At 37.3% G+C, this 16,371-nt stretch overlaps 1 non-coding gene across 1 annotated transcript; it reads right to left on the bottom strand.

The window, feature by feature from the left end:
* Window positions 1–3,637: 3,637 nt before the first annotated feature.
* Window positions 3,638–3,741, bottom strand: LOC130983596 (small nucleolar RNA R71). The gene has a single exon (XR_009087579.1). It is a non-coding gene; the product is annotated as a small nucleolar RNA R71 (small nucleolar RNA).
* Window positions 3,742–16,371: the final 12,630 nt, after the last annotated feature.

The raw sequence follows: 16,371 nt of genomic DNA, 5'->3' as shown, positions 1-16,371 counted from the left end.
GTTTTTGATATCTTTTAGTTAGTTTTTAGTATATTTTTATTAGTTTTTAATTAAAATTCACTTTTCTGGACTTTACTATGAGTTTGTGTGTTTTTCTGTGATTTCAGGTATTTTCTGGCTGAAATTGAGGGACTTGAGCAAAAATCTGATTCAGAGACTAAAAAGGACTGCAGATGCTGTTGGATTCTGACCTCCCTGCACTCGAAGTGGATTTTCTGGAGCTACAGAAGCCCAAGTGGCGCGCTCTCAACGGCGTTGGAAAGTAGACATCCAGGGCTTTCCAGCAATATATAATAGTCCATACTTTGTCCAAGATTTGATGGCCCAAACCCGCGAAGCAATCCGGCCTCAAAATTCCCAGCGTTAAACGCCCAAACTGGCACCTAAATGGGAGTTAAACGCCCAAACTGGCATAAAAGCTGGAGTTAAACGCCAGGAAGAGTCTCTACACGAAAATTACTTCATTGCTCAGCCCAAGCACACACCAAGTGGGCCCGAAAGTGGATTTTTATGTCATTTACTCACCTTTGTACACCTTAGGCTACTAGTTTTCTATATATAGAACCTTTTACTATTGTATTTTCATCTTGGTATCTATCTTTTGATCATGTTTTGATGATTAAACCCTCTTTGGGAGGCTGGCCATTCGGCCATGCCTAGACCTTGTTCTTATGTATTTTCAACGGTGGAGTTTCTACACACCATAGATTAAGGGTGTGGAGCTCTGCTGTACCTCGAGTATTAATGCAATTACTATTGTTCTTCCATTCAAATTCCACTTGTTCTTTATCCAAGATATCACTTGTTCTTCAACATGATGAAGGTGATGATTGACGCCCATCACCATTCTCACCCATGAACAAGGTGACTGACAACCATTCTTGCTCTACAAGCATCCGAGGCTTAGTGAATATCTCTTGGATTCTTCGGAATCTTCGTGGTATAGGCAGGACCTGATGGCGGCATTCAAGAGAATCCGGAAGGTCTAAACCTTGTCTGTGGTATTCTGAGTAGGATTCAATGATTGAATGACTGTGATGTGCTTCAAACCTGTAACCTACTGGGCGTTAGTGACAGACGCAAAAGAGTGATTCTATTCCGGTAGGGGAGGGAACCAAACCGGTGATTGGCGGCACTGTGACAGAGTGCTTTGCATTAGCTTTCACTGCGCGGATGGGAGGTAGCTGCTGACAACAGTGAGACCCTACACGAGCTTGCCATGGAAAGGAGTAAGAAAGGATTGGATGAAGACTGTAGGAAAGCAGAGAGACGGAAGGGAAGGCATCTTCATACACTTGTCTGAAGCTCTTACACCAATGATATACATAAGTATCCCTATCTTTATCTTTTATGTTATTTTCGTTCATCACCATATCCATTTGAGTTTGCCTGACTGAGATTTACAAGATGACCATAGCTTGCTTCATACCACCAATCTCCGTGGGATCGACCCTTACTCGCGTAAGGTATTACTTGGACGACCCAGTGCACTTGCTGGTTAGTTGTGCGAAGTTGTAGTGATCACAATTTCGTGCACCAAGTTTTTGGCGCCGTTGCCGGGGATTGTTCTTGAGTATGGACAACTGACGGTTCATCTTGTTGCTTAGATTAGGTATTTTTCTTCAGAGTTCTTAAGAATGAATTCTAGTGTTTCAAGGTGATGTTCTTATCATCACCAAGGCTGATTGATTCTCATCAATTTAGCTCTTGAATGCAATGTCCTGCTGAAGCTTGGCCGGCCATGTCTAATTCCTTTAGACTAAAGCTTTAGACTAACATTGCATGATTCCTGGAATTCTCATTAAGAACTTTGATACCTTTATTTTCCTTTTCACTTGATTTTCGAAAAAAAAAAAAACCAAAAAAAGTACAAAATCATAAAATCCAAAAGTATTTCTTGTTTGAGTCTAGAGTCTCATCTTAAGTTTGGTGTCAATTGCATGTTTCTGTTCTTCTTGCATTTTTCGAATTTTTGCATGTGTCTTAATTAATCTTCAAGTTGTTCTTGATGATTTTCTTGTTTTGATCTTTGAATTCTATTGACTTGAGTGTTTTGTTGTTTCTCATATGCATTCTCATTTTGTTAATGTCAGTAGTATACAAACTGCTAAGTTTGGTGTCTTGCATGCATTGTTATTTGATTTTAGTTGCATTTTGATTATCCCTCATTATTAAAAATCCAAAAATATTTTTAATTTGTGTCTTTTCAAGTCAAGAATACAGAGAATTGAAGATTCAAAACATACTGCAGAGGAATTACACAGAAAAAGCTGAGCATTCAAAAATGCCCAGTGAAGAAGGCAGACTGGCGTTTAAACGCCAGCCAGGGCACCTGGTTGGGCGTTTAACGCCCAAAAAGGTATAGGTTTGGGCGTTAAACGCCAGAATGTGCACATTCTGGGCGTTTAACGCCAGGATGGTGCTAAGGGGGAAGATTTTGTTTTCAAAATCAATTTTTTTCAAGTTTTCAAAGTTTTTCAAAATCAAATCTTTTTCAAATCATATCTTTTCAATCAAATGTTTTCAAAATTAATTTCTTTCCTTTTTCAAAGATACTTACTAACAATTAATGATTTGATTGAACATTTTTTGCCTTTTCTGTTGAGGAAGGTTTTATGTTTGAATCATATCTTTTCTTGTTAGGCAAGTCATTAATTTTTAAAATCATATCTTTTAAAATTATTTTCAAATCATATCTTTTTAAAATTGTTTTCAAATCAAATCTTTTTAAAATTGTTTTCAAATCATATCTTTTCAATCACATCTTTTTAAAACTAATCATATCTTTTTAACCACATCTTTTTCAAATTAGTTTTCAATCAAATCTTTTTGATTTCTAATTTCAAAATCTTTTTCAAAAATCAATTGATTCTTTTTCTATTCTTAATTTTTGAAAATCAATTAAGTGTTTTTCAAAATGTTTTCAAAATCTTTTACTTAATTTTCGAAAATTACTTCCCTTCTTCTCACATCCTTCTATTTTTGGACTAACACTATCCCTTAATGCAAAATTCGAACTCCTTCTCCTTTGATAAGTTCGAATTTTCCACATCTGTCTTCCATTTTTCTTCCTCTGACATTTAAAGGAATCTCTATACTGTGACATAGAGGATTCCATACTTTCTTGTTCTTTTCTCTTTCATATGAGCAGGAACAAAGACAAAGGCATTCTTGTTGAAGCTGACCCTGAACCTGAGAGGACCTGACCGAATTCTTCAAAGAAGAAGAACACATGGCAGCCGAAAACAACAATAATGCCAACAATGCAAGGAAGGTGCTGGGTGACTTTACTGCACCTACTCCCAACTTCTATGGGAGAAGCATCTCTATCCCTGCCATTGGAGTAAACAACTTTGAGCTTAAGCCTCAATTAGTTTCTCCAATGCAACAGAATTGCAAGTTCCATGGACTTCCAATGGAAGATCCTCATCAGTTTTTAGCTGAGTTCTTGCAAATCTGTGACACAGTCAAGACTAATGGGGTTAACCCTGAGGTCTATAGACTGATGCTATTCCCTTTTGCTGTAAGAGACAGGGCTAGAATATGGTTGGACTCCCAACCTAAAGAAAGCCTGGACTCTTGGGAAAAGCTAGTCAATGCCTTCTTGGCAAAGTTCTTTCCACCACAAAGATGGAGTAAGCTTAGAGTGGAAGTCCAAACCTTCAGACAGAAGGATGGGGAATCCCTCTATGAAGCTTGGGAAAGATACAAACAATTAATCAGAAAATGTCCATCTGACATGCTTTCTGAATGGAGCATCATAGGTATTTTCTATGATGGTCTCTCTGAACTATCCAAGATGTCCTTGGATAGCTCTGCAGGAGGATCTCTTCACCTGAAGAAGACGCCTGCAGAAGCTCAAGAATTGATTGAAATGGTTGCAAATAACCAATTCATGTACACTTCTGAAAGAAATCCTGTGAACAATGGGACTAGTCAGAAGAAAGGAGTTCTTGAGATTGACACTCTGAATGCCATTTTGGCTCAGAATAAAATATTGACTCAACAAGTCAATTTGATTTCTCAAAGTCTGACTGGAATGCAAAATGCACCAAACAGTACTAAGGATGCTTCATCTGAGGAAGAAGCTTATGATCCTGAGAACCCCTCAATGGAAGAGGTAAATTACCTAGGAGAACCCTATGGTAACACCTATAATTCTTCATGGAGAAATCACCCAAATTTCTCATGGAAGAATCAAGAGAGACCTCAACAAGGTTTCAATAATAATAATGGTGGAAGAAACAGGCTTAGCAATGGCAAGCCTTTTCCATCATCTTCTCAGCAACAGACAGAGAGTTCTAGGCAGAATACTTCTGACTTAGCAACAATGGTCTCTGATCTAATAAAGACCACTCAAAGTTTCATGAATGAAACAAGGTCCTCCATCAGAAATTTGGAGGGACAAGTGGGTCAGCTGAGCAAGAAAGTTACTGAACTCCCTCCTAGCACTCTCCCAAGTAATACAGAAGAAAATCCAAAAGGAGAGTGCAAAGCCATAGACATGGCCGAATATGGAGAGGAAAGAGAGGAGGAGGACGCCACTGAGGAAGACCTCAGTGGGCGTGTACCAATCTCCTCTGAGTTCCTCAAAGAGGAACCATGGGAATCTGAGGCTCAAAATGAGACCATAGAGATTCCATTGGACTTGTAGAGAATGTTTTGGTCAAGATTGAAGACCACTACATCCCTACTGATTTCATAGTCCTAGAGACTGGGAAGTGCATGGATGAATCCATCATCCTTGGCAGACCCTTCCTAGCCATAGCAAAGGCTGTGATTGATGTTGATGGGGGTGAACTGATCATTCAAGTGAATGAAAAATCCTTTGTGTTTAAGGCTCAAGGATATCCCTCTATCACCATGAGAAGAAGCATAAAGAGCTTCTCTCAAATCAGAGACAAACAGAGCTCCCACGGTCAAACTCTAAGTTTGGTGTTGGGAGGCCACAACCAAACTCTAAGTTTGGTGTTGAACCCCCACATTCAAACTCTAAGTTTGGTGTTGGGAGGTTCCAACATTGCTCTGATCATTTGTGAGGCTCCATGAGAGCCATCTGTCAAGCTACTGACGTTAAAGAAGCGCTTGTTGGGAGGCAACCCAATGTTATATTTTGACTATTTTCTTTTGTTATTTTATGTTTTTTGTAGGTTGATGATCATAAGAAGTCACAAAATCCATTGAAAAAGCAAAAACAGAATGAAAAACAGGAAGAAAAACAGCACACCCTGGAGGAAGAACCTGCTGGCGTTTAAACGCCAGTCAGGCTAGCAGATGGGCGTTTAACGCCCAGTCTGGGGCCATTCTGGGCGTTTAACGCCAGAAAGGGGCACCAGACTGGCGTTAAACGCCAGTAAAGGGCACCAACCTGGCGTTAAACGCCAGGAATGGGCACCAGCCCGGCGTTTAACGCCAGAAATGGCTCAAAACGTGGATTTTGATGCCATTTGGTGCAGGGATGACTTTTCCTTGACACCTAAGGATCTGTGAACCCCACAGGATCCCCAAACAACCCCACCACTCTCTCTTCTTCTTCACCCATTCATCAATCACCTCAACATCTCTTTCTCTTCACCACTCACATCCATCCTTCATAAAACACCACTTCTTCCCCTCTTTGGCCTAACCACAAAGCCATCTCCCTCTCCTCCATTTCTTCTTCTTCTACCCTCTTCTTTCTTCTTTTGCTCGAGGACGAGCAAACCTTTTAAGTTTGGTGTGGTAAAAGCATTGCTTTTTGTTTTTCCATAACCATTTATGGCATCTCAAGGGATGCACTTTCCTCCACAAGACTATTGGGAGCAACTGAACACCTCCCTAGGAGAATTAAGTTCCAACATGGGACAACTAAGGGTGGAGCACCAAGAACATGCCATCCTCCTCCATGAAATTGGAGAAGATCAAAGAATCATGAGAAAGGAGCAACAAAGACAAGGAAGAGACATTGAGGAGCTCAAGCACTCCATAGGATCTTCAAGAGGAAGAACAAGCCGCCATCACTAAGGTGGACCCGTTCTTTAATCTCCTTGTTCTTTGCTTTTCTGTTTTTCGAAAATTATGCTTTATGTTTATCTATGTTTGTGTCTTATGATCATTAGTGTCTTAGTGTCTATGCCTTAAAGCTATCAATATGAATCCATCACCTTTCTTAAATGAAAACTGTTTTTATCACAAAAGAACAAGAAGTACAGGATTTCAAATTCATCTTTAAAACTAGCTTAATTAGTTTGATGTGGTGACAATACTTTTTGTTTTCTGAATGTATGCTTGAACAGTGCATATGTCTTTTGAATTTGTTGTTCATGAATGTTAAAATTGTTGGCTCTTGAAAGAATGATGAAAAAGGAGACATGTTACTGAGGATCTGAAAAATCATAAAAATGATTCTTGAAGCAAGAAAAAGCAGTGAATACAAAAAAAAAAAAAAAAAAAAGAGAGAGAAGCAGAAAAACGAAAAAAAAAGGGGAGAAAGAAAAAGAAAAAAAAAAAAAAAAAAGAAATAAAGTTGTGATCCAAGGCAAAAAGAGTGTGCTTAAGAACCCTGGACACCTCTAATTGGGGACTTTAGCAAAGCTGAGTCACAATCTGAAAAGGTTCACCCAATTATGTGTCTGTGGCATGTATGTATCCGGTGGTAATACTGGAAGACAGAGTGCTTTGGGCCACGGCCAAGACTCATAAAGTAGCTGTGTTCAAGAATCATCATACTTAACTAGGAGAATCAATAACACTATCTGGATTCTGAGTTCCTAAAGAAGCCAATCATTCTGAATTTCAAAGGATAAAGTGAGATGCCAAAACTGTTCGGAGGCAAAAAGCTACTAGTCCCGCTCATCTAATTTGGAGCTAAGTTTCATTGATAATTTGGAGTCTATAGTATATTCTCTTCTTTTTATCTTATTTGATTTTCAGTTGCTTGAGGACAAGCAACAATTTAAGTTTGGTGTTGTGATGAGCGGATAATTTGTATACTTTTTGGCATTGTTTTTAGTATGTTTTTGATATCTTTTAGTTAGTTTTTAGTATATTTTTATTAGTTTTTAATTAAAATTCACTTTTCTGGACTTTACTATGAGTTTGTGTGTTTTTCTGTGATTTCAGGTATTTTCTGGCTGAAATTGAGGGACTTGAGCAAAAATCTGATTCAGAGACTAAAAAGGACTGCAGATGCTGTTGGATTCTGACCTCCCTGCACTCGAAGTGGATTTTCTGGAGCTACAGAAGCCCAAGTGGCGCGCTCTCAACGGCGTTGGAAAGTAGACATCCAGGGCTTTCCAGCAATATATAATAGTCCATACTTTGTCCAAGATTTGATGGCCCAAACCCGCGAAGCAATCCGGCCTCAAAATTCCCAGCGTTAAACGCCCAAACTGGCACCTAAATGGGAGTTAAACGCCCAAACTGGCATAAAAGCTGGAGTTAAACGCCAGGAAGAGTCTCTACACGAAAATTACTTCATTGCTCAGCCCAAGCACACACCAAGTGGGCCCGAAAGTGGATTTTTATGTCATTTACTCACCTTTGTACACCTTAGGCTACTAGTTTTCTATATATAGAACCTTTTACTATTGTATTTTCATCTTGGTATCTATCTTTTGATCATGTTTTGATGATTAAACCCTCTTTGGGAGGCTGGCCATTCGGCCATGCCTAGACCTTGTTCTTATGTATTTTCAACGGTGGAGTTTCTACACACCATAGATTAAGGGTGTGGAGCTCTGCTGTACCTCGAGTATTAATGCAATTACTATTGTTCTTCCATTCAAATTCCACTTGTTCTTTATCCAAGATATCACTTGTTCTTCAACATGATGAAGGTGATGATTGACGCCCATCACCATTCTCACCCATGAACAAGGTGACTGACAACCATTCTTGCTCTACAAGCATCCGAGGCTTAGTGAATATCTCTTGGATTCTTCGGAATCTTCGTGGTATAGGCAGGACCTGATGGCGGCATTCAAGAGAATCCGGAAGGTCTAAACCTTGTCTGTGGTATTCTGAGTAGGATTCAATGATTGAATGACTGTGATGTGCTTCAAACCTGTAACCTACTGGGCGTTAGTGACAGACGCAAAAGAGTGATTCTATTCCGGTAGGGGAGGGAACCAAACCGGTGATTGGCGGCACTGTGACAGAGTGCTTTGCATTAGCTTTCACTGCGCGGATGGGAGGTAGCTGCTGACAACAGTGAGACCCTACACGAGCTTGCCATGGAAAGGAGTAAGAAAGGATTGGATGAAGACTGTAGGAAAGCAGAGAGACGGAAGGGAAGGCATCTTCATACACTTGTCTGAAGCTCTTACACCAATGATATACATAAGTATCCCTATCTTTATCTTTTATGTTATTTTCGTTCATCACCATATCCATTTGAGTTTGCCTGACTGAGATTTACAAGATGACCATAGCTTGCTTCATACCACCAATCTCCGTGGGATCGACCCTTACTCGCGTAAGGTATTACTTGGACGACCCAGTGCACTTGCTGGTTAGTTGTGCGAAGTTGTAGTGATCACAATTTCGTGCACCACACCACAATGCTCTTTCCATACAGATCCGTTGTAGGAGCGCAGAAAGAACCAAGTACTCTCCTTTGTTCATTCCCATTCGGGTTTATCGCATTGGTATTCTTAGTATTAGTCGGATCCATAGTGGATTCTGCAGCCTTATAAAGTCTTGCTTGTTGTAAACGCCGCCTGAAAGTCCTTTCAGGTTCAGGATCAAAGTCTAAGAGATGTTTTTTTGTCTTTGTTCCTGCGCATAAACAAACAGAAAACAAGAAAGAATGGGAATCTCTATGTCAGAGTGCAGAGAATTCCCAGTGAGGTAACTTGTGTAAAGAGATAAAAATATTGCATAAAATAAATAGAAAAAAATAATAAATAGTCAACACCAAACTTAATTTCAAAAATTAAGAAAAATATTGGTGCTGTTTATTTAAAAAAAAATTTGAAATATATTTTAATAAAATTAAAAATAAAACGCCTAATCTAAGCAATTAAACAACTGCTAGTTGTTAATCAGTATCAATCTTCGGCAACGGCGCCAAAAACTTGGTGTGGTATTTTACAACCCACACTACTAACCGGCAAGTGCACCGGGTCGTACCAAGTAATACCTTACGTGAGTAAGGGTCAATCCCACGAGAATTGATGGATTAAGCAACAGTTATTGAGTGATAAGCTTAGTTAGGCAAGCAGAAAATGGTTTTGAGATATTCAAAAAACATTAAACAGTACTTTAAAAATTTCAGAAAGCAAGCAGCAATGAGTTGGGAATAAAATATTTGAGAAAGCAGTTAAAGTTTCAGAGTTATCTAATTTCCGGATTAACTTTTATTACTAATTAATTTAATCATGTAGGATTTAATTTCATGGCAAACTATATGTGACTAGACCCTAATTCCTTAGACCTTCCTAGTCTCCTCTAAAATTTATTAATTGCCAATTTCTTGGTCAATTAATTCCAATTAGAGGGGGATGATCAATTTCTAGTTTATATGCCAAAAGAATCCTAATTATCCACAAATAAGGGGATTATATGTCACGTATCCCTTTAATTACAAATAATTAAAAATTCAGTATAATATGTTTTCAAGCTGTTGTTCAAGTAAAGAGCTTTTCCAAGTTTTATAAAATTCAATTAGAACAGGGATCATAGTTCCGTTCCACCCATATTCATAAAATAAGAACACAAACAATTATTGAAATATAAATCAAGACATGAATTAAATTAAAAAGATCAAACGAATCAATCCATGAAAATAGATAGAGCTCCTAACCTTAACAATGGAGGATTAGTTGCTCATGGTTCAGAGAAGAAAAATAAGGGTTCTGGTAAAAAAGTGTGTCTTTGTCTAAATGTACAGAGTTCCTATTTATCACTAATCCTAATAAATGTAAAATCTAATTAGCTAAAACAAAAAAAAGAATATCTTTTCCTAAAAGATAAGATTTGAATTTAAATTCGAATTAATTAACAAGTCTTCCGCTGATGGGTGGAGACCACCTGAATTGTCCATTCTGCAGCTTCTAATCTGTATTTTCTGGACTGAAAACTGAGTCAAAATGTGGCCCAAAATCCTCGCCAGCGATTTCTGTAAATTCTGCAGATCGTGCACGTCACACGTACGCGTCAGTCAAGCGGATGCGTCGCTGAGCAAATCCTCAATTCACGCGTACGCGTCAGTCACGCGTACGCGTCGCCATGGATACTTCCAGATCACGCGCACACATCAGGCACGCGTGCGCGTCGCTCCTCGCAGCCATCTCCTTTGATTCTTGTGCTGCAGAAACTCCATCAAATTCTACCGAATGCTACCTTAAATAAATAAAATTGTACAAAACTCAAAATAGCATCCATAGTGGCTAAAATATAATTAATTCTTAATTAAACTCAACAAATTAGATGCAAATTCACTAGGAAAAGATAGACAAGATGCTCACGCATCATCATCCTCGCCTTTTGGTACTGAAATCACTCAATAAACATGTCAAGACATCGAATAGAATAAAAGTGAATCAATTTGATCATTTGGAGCACAAAAGCATGTTTTTAACAATTAGGTACAATTGAAAGAGAATTTACAAAAGCATGCTATTTAAATGAATAAATACAAGTTTATGTGATAAAATCCACTCATTTCAAGCCAAAAGTTATCATCAAATGTAGATTCATTAATGCTGGCCAAAAAAGCAATGCCACCAAAAAAAGAAAGCTTGTTCAGCCTGAAGAACCAAAAAGTGACCACGATTCAACAAAAGTTCACTATGATTTTTCACAAACGTAAGATTCAATATCTTATATTGTTTCTTTGCTAAAATTTCCTAAAAATTGAAGTAATTAGTCTAGTTTTACTGAATAATGTTTATTATGTTCTTAAAATATCACCTGTAAATCTGTCAAGTGAGAATAATCCTGTGTTTTATAGTCAAGCTTTCAGAAGTCTTTAAATGCACCAATTGATCCCACGTAGTTTTTCTTACCATTTCTTTATTTCTTGTCCTATTATAATGTGCTTTTTAATTTGATATCCTTTTTTTAAGAAAAAAATTGGCACTAAAATTTTTTTTTCAAGAAAAAAGGAAAAAAAAGAGTTTGCAGCTTGCAACTACGTAAATTCTCATAAAAAAATTCTGTTATTATTCAATGATTGAGATGCTCTGTTGACATAATTTCGGTGCATTTTAGATTCAAAATAAAAGAAGAAGTACTGGATGGAGCCAACCTTATTGAGGAAGCAGTACTAATTAAACAAGTAAGAATGGAGATAGAATTCTAATTGCAGGAAAGGATGGAAGATTCACCAACATCTACAAGTCAGTAAAGTATTCAGTTTAGTTCATAATAATAAGTTTTTATATTTCATTTAATTTTATAGACTTAACTGACACCGAATTTTATTTAGTATGAATATCCCAAATATTAATCTTGGGACTGATCCTGAAGATTAAATGCTTGTGCTACGAAAACAAACTCAGTCACAATCTGAATCATTGAATATGTGAGTTTTTTAATCATTGAGTTAATGATTTGCACCGAAATTTGTTAAGCATCACTCCTAAATTTTTATTGTTTGCCTTCATTAGAGTGCCACTTTGAGCAATTGCACCTTCTATCTCCAACCCTCCACATACTCAACGACAAACTCCTGACCTCCTACAAATGAAAATCTGCCAGAAGAAGCTATTAATGCGTAAGTTCTTGTTGAATTCCTTTTTGGTGCATAATTCTTCTTGGTATTTTATTAACCAATTTTATGTCTCGTTCTATAATCCTCCACAACCTTGTTAAGAAGCCCCTGAGGAAGTTCTCCTAAAAGAAACTCAGCATGAAGTCCCTCTTAATGCGTAAGTTCTAATTTATCAAATTTCTTTTTTAACAATTTTGGTGCATTCTTACAAAATTTTATGTGTCATGTTGCAGTCCTCCACCGGCTCAAGATCTCAAAGCTGGATTACTTATGGTTGCAAATACTGCATTGAATGATGACTTTAGTGCACCATCCTTTAACATTGGCATAAGTAATCAACTGATGAAGCTACAATTACACAAGAGTATGGACCACCAACCAACAAGGAAAAATTCCCAAAAATTAAAACCCAAGAGAGCCATGTGTTGGTTGATGAGTTGGAAAAGCTGGTTGAGGTTATGGATGCTGGGGTTGCCACAGCATTGAAATTTGTCAAGGAGACAAGTCCACAACGATGTGCAACCAAGTCTGAGCTTCCTTGAAAAGTTCAAGACTCCAGTCAAGCAAAAAGAAATAACAGAGGAGCTTAGGGACAAATGCTACTATTGGGATCAAGACTTTCAAACATGAGACCAGCAATAAATGGGAGATCATATTTAGGTTGAAGCATGAAAATCTAATCGAGGGAGTTAGATATTACTTTGCATATTTAAAACCAAAAGAATTTGTAGAAAATCTAGTAAATTCTTATGCTATAACACTAATGCTTATTATTACGAGTTCTTGTTCTATATATGTAATTTAATTTGGGTCCTTTATTTTCATAGGTGGTCTCCATAGTGTGCTAACTTCTCAACAAGAAAAAATCTAAAAAATTTGAAGAACAGATATACTGTATTCCATTCGATATTGTGGTAAGCTCTACTACCATTAAATTCTAACCTCAACTTTGGTGCATTTTGAAAATACATTGTATGCTAAAAGTTATTATTTCAATACAAAATAATATGTTGATGAAGTTTGAGGACAAGTACATTAATCTAGCAATCAAGAAGGCCACCAACATCAATGAATATAAGGAGTATTTTCCTTTTCTAGACAAGAAAAATCTAACATCCCATCTATTTGTGAGTTTTCATTTCTAAAACTTATTAAATAATTCTTTTATTTTGTATCATTTAGACTAAAATATTGTCTTATTTACCTAAACTTCAACTATTTTTTCCAATTTGCCATAGAGGACATTGGTGGCTTTGGATTGTAGATGTGTAAAAGAAAATCTTCCATGTACTTGATCCTATTTGTAACACCCTCATTATCAGAATGTCAAGCTTCCAGCTACGCCACTCTAATTGCTCAGACGTTACAACGACTCTAAATATATTTCATACTAAGATAAGAGCCTGGCTAAAACTTAAAATCGCATAACCTTTCAAAAGACTTTTATTTGAAAACATAAATGCATACTAACAAAATGTAAGGTCCCATATTGGTTGGGGAGGGGAACGAAGCATGCCTTATAAGGGTGTGGATACCTCTCCCTAGCATGACGCGTTTTGACGAGTGAGTGCGGGGGGCTTCAGCTATCATCCCTATCGTCAAAGGCAAAATCGTGAGGCCTTGTGTACCAAAGCGGACAATATCGTGCTAGCGGGTGGTCTGGGCTGTTACAGATAGTATCAGAGCCAGAACCCGGATCAATGTGCCAGCGAGGGCGCTGGGCTCCCTGATCAATGTGCCAGCGAGGGCACTGGGCTCCCTTAGGGGGTGGATTGTAAGGTCCCACATTGGTTGGGGAGGGGAACGAAGCATGCCTTATAAGGGTGTGGATACCTCTCCCTAGCATGACGCGTTTTGACGAGAGAGTGCGGGGGGTTTCGGCTATCATCCCTATCGTCAAAGGCAAAACCATGAGGCCTTGTGTGCCAAAGCAGACAATATCGTGCTAGCGGGTGGTATGGGCTGTTACACAAAACATGTATATAATATTGACTTACAAGCATTACATAATACAACTTATATCCCTCTTATAAAATGTATAAAGATAAAGATGAGAGAAAAATAATAATATCTAAAACAATACAATACATCATATAACTAAAAACAAAATAAACTCTTCGTAACTTCTTCGCCCATATCTTGAAAAGGAAACACTTGTAGGAGAGTGAGAATATTGTCCTCGAAAGGGTTCTCACTATAGGGTTAATGTAACACCCTACCGACAAAACCTTACACTCGAGTCATAAAGCAGAGGTGGCGAGGTATTACGACCTCTAAAAATAAAATTACATATATAATATAGTTTGAAGAAGTTTATAACTAAAAGCCTTTGAAGAAAAGTCAAAACAAAAGTCGTAACGCTCACGTAAACAGAAACTTGCGTACGAAGAAAACTAAGATTAACAAAAAATAAGATAATAGAGACTAGGAATAGAGAACCAAAAGGTATATAATAACAAGCTTCTAACACAGCCTGCGAAGCTAATGCTGGCCGGAGAATATTTATATACATAATATACATAATACATCTATTTGTATATATATTCGGCATAGTTTCCCTCGCCTTTGTCATTATAATTTTGTAAGAGGGATAAGAGCTGTATGATATGTATGTATCTAATATTTGTAAATTATTTGTATAAGAAGTTTTGTGTATATGTATATGCATATCTATTATCAAATTAAAAAGAAATTTTGATTTCTCAAAGAAACAGCAATCCGGTATTCGATTTAAAGGCTCATATTTTATTATTATTAAGTCTAGAAGTTGTTGTAATACCCGAACTATCAGAGTAGCCCAACCGGAAGCGTGACATTCTGGTAGTGAGGGTGTTACAAAGGGGTCAGAATCAGCATCATTACCCTTTTTCTAGTTGTTTTTATATTGTTTTTACTTAGATTTTATTAAGTTTTATTATATTTTAGTGCAAAAATTCTCTTTGAACGCTACTTTGAGTTTTTGTGGTGATTTTATGATTTCAGGTGAATTTTGGGCTAATTTAGCAGAGTTTTTTGCAACAACGAGGAAAGGATAGTAGATGTTGTCAACCCTGACCTCCTTGCATTCCAACGAGCATAACTTGAGCTATAGAGACCCAATTGACACAGTCTTAATGGCGTTAGAAAGCCAACTTCCAGTACTTTTCAACGATATATAATAGTTTATACATTTCTTCCGAAATCATTGCCAAAACTGGCGCTAAACACTAAGCCTGGCGTTTAGCGCCTAAGAGGGACCAGAAACTTCTCCCTCCCTACGCTGAATGCCAGTAGGGGGCCAGAATCAGCATCGTTACACTTCCCTTTGGGCGTTCAATGCTCAGACTGGCGCCGAACGCCCCCAGTAGCCCGAATAACTCCTCTTTGGGCCTCTCAAGTGGATTTAGCACTTCTTAGCCTACTTTATTTTCCTTTTGTAATTTTTAAATCTCTTTTAGTTTTAGTTTCAAATCAAAAGATTTGATTTCATCTAGATTTGATTTTGTTTTGATATAATTTGAATTTGAATTATAAGTTTAGTCTTAGAGATTTTTACTATAAATAGGGGACTTTCTTCCTCCCCGAAAAAAACATTGGATCTCTCCTTTGGGAAGGAGACAACTCACTTTTGTATTTTCTCTGTAAGTCATGAACAACTAAACCTCCTGGTTAAGGTTAGGAGCTCTGTTTATTTCTATGGATTAATATTATTACTTTTCTATTTTAATCTATGTTTGATTCAATTCTCTAAGGTGTGTCTCGTTCTTAATCTAAATGAAACTGGGTGGAACGAAAGTATGACCCTTTTTCTACATGAGTTCTTGTGATACTCTAACCAAGGTCGCCTGATCTACAACTTGAGCACATACCTCCTAGACGGCTAATCCACAACCTGTTAGGGACATGGGAACATCTGTTCAGCTGGGATCTGGGGTGATTAGGGCCTTTGTGGTATAAACTAGAACACTGAACTTCACCTTTGTCCGAATTGAATGACAACTGACCTTGGCGTTTGATGAGGATCAGACACAACTAGAAAATGGATTAATACAGACAGATTTACAGACAGATTTAGTCTTTATTACAGACAGATTTTTGGTTACCGACGAAATTACCGACGGATTTTGTCCCTCTGTAAAAGCCCTGTCGGAAATTATTTACCGACGGATTTTTTTTCCGTCGGAAAATTACAGACGGATTTTTACCAATTACCGACGGATTTTCCCTCTGTAAATTCTGCATCCATTTTTCGAAGGCGACGAACTTTCCGGCGGATTTTCCGTCTGTAATTACAGGTGGATTTTTCGACAAATTTTCTGTCTGTAATTCCAGACGGATTTTCCGTCTGTAATTACAGACGGATTTTCAGACGGATTTTCCATCTGTAATTACAGATAGATTTTTCGATAGATTTTTCGTCTGTAATTTGAACTTCGGAACACTCTGATTACAGACAGAAAATCCGTCTGTAAATCCGTCTATAAGATAAAATAGAATTTTTTTATTTTTCTAATTACAAAATAAACTTATTTTCATACAAAATAAATATAAATTTAATACAAATTTTTATCTAATTTGTATTCGAATATTTATAATATTTCAAAAAATAAACAAACTCATTGTATTATCAAACTAAAAGAAAAGTATTATAAACAAACAAGCAAGTCAATATAAACTCATTATATTATTCCATGCAT

Source organism: Arachis stenosperma, chromosome 5, assembly GCF_014773155.1.
Source record: "Arachis stenosperma cultivar V10309 chromosome 5, arast.V10309.gnm1.PFL2, whole genome shotgun sequence".
NCBI classification, from domain to species: domain Eukaryota; kingdom Viridiplantae; phylum Streptophyta; class Magnoliopsida; order Fabales; family Fabaceae; genus Arachis; species Arachis stenosperma.
This window is presented reverse-complemented; position numbering and strand designations above follow the sequence as displayed.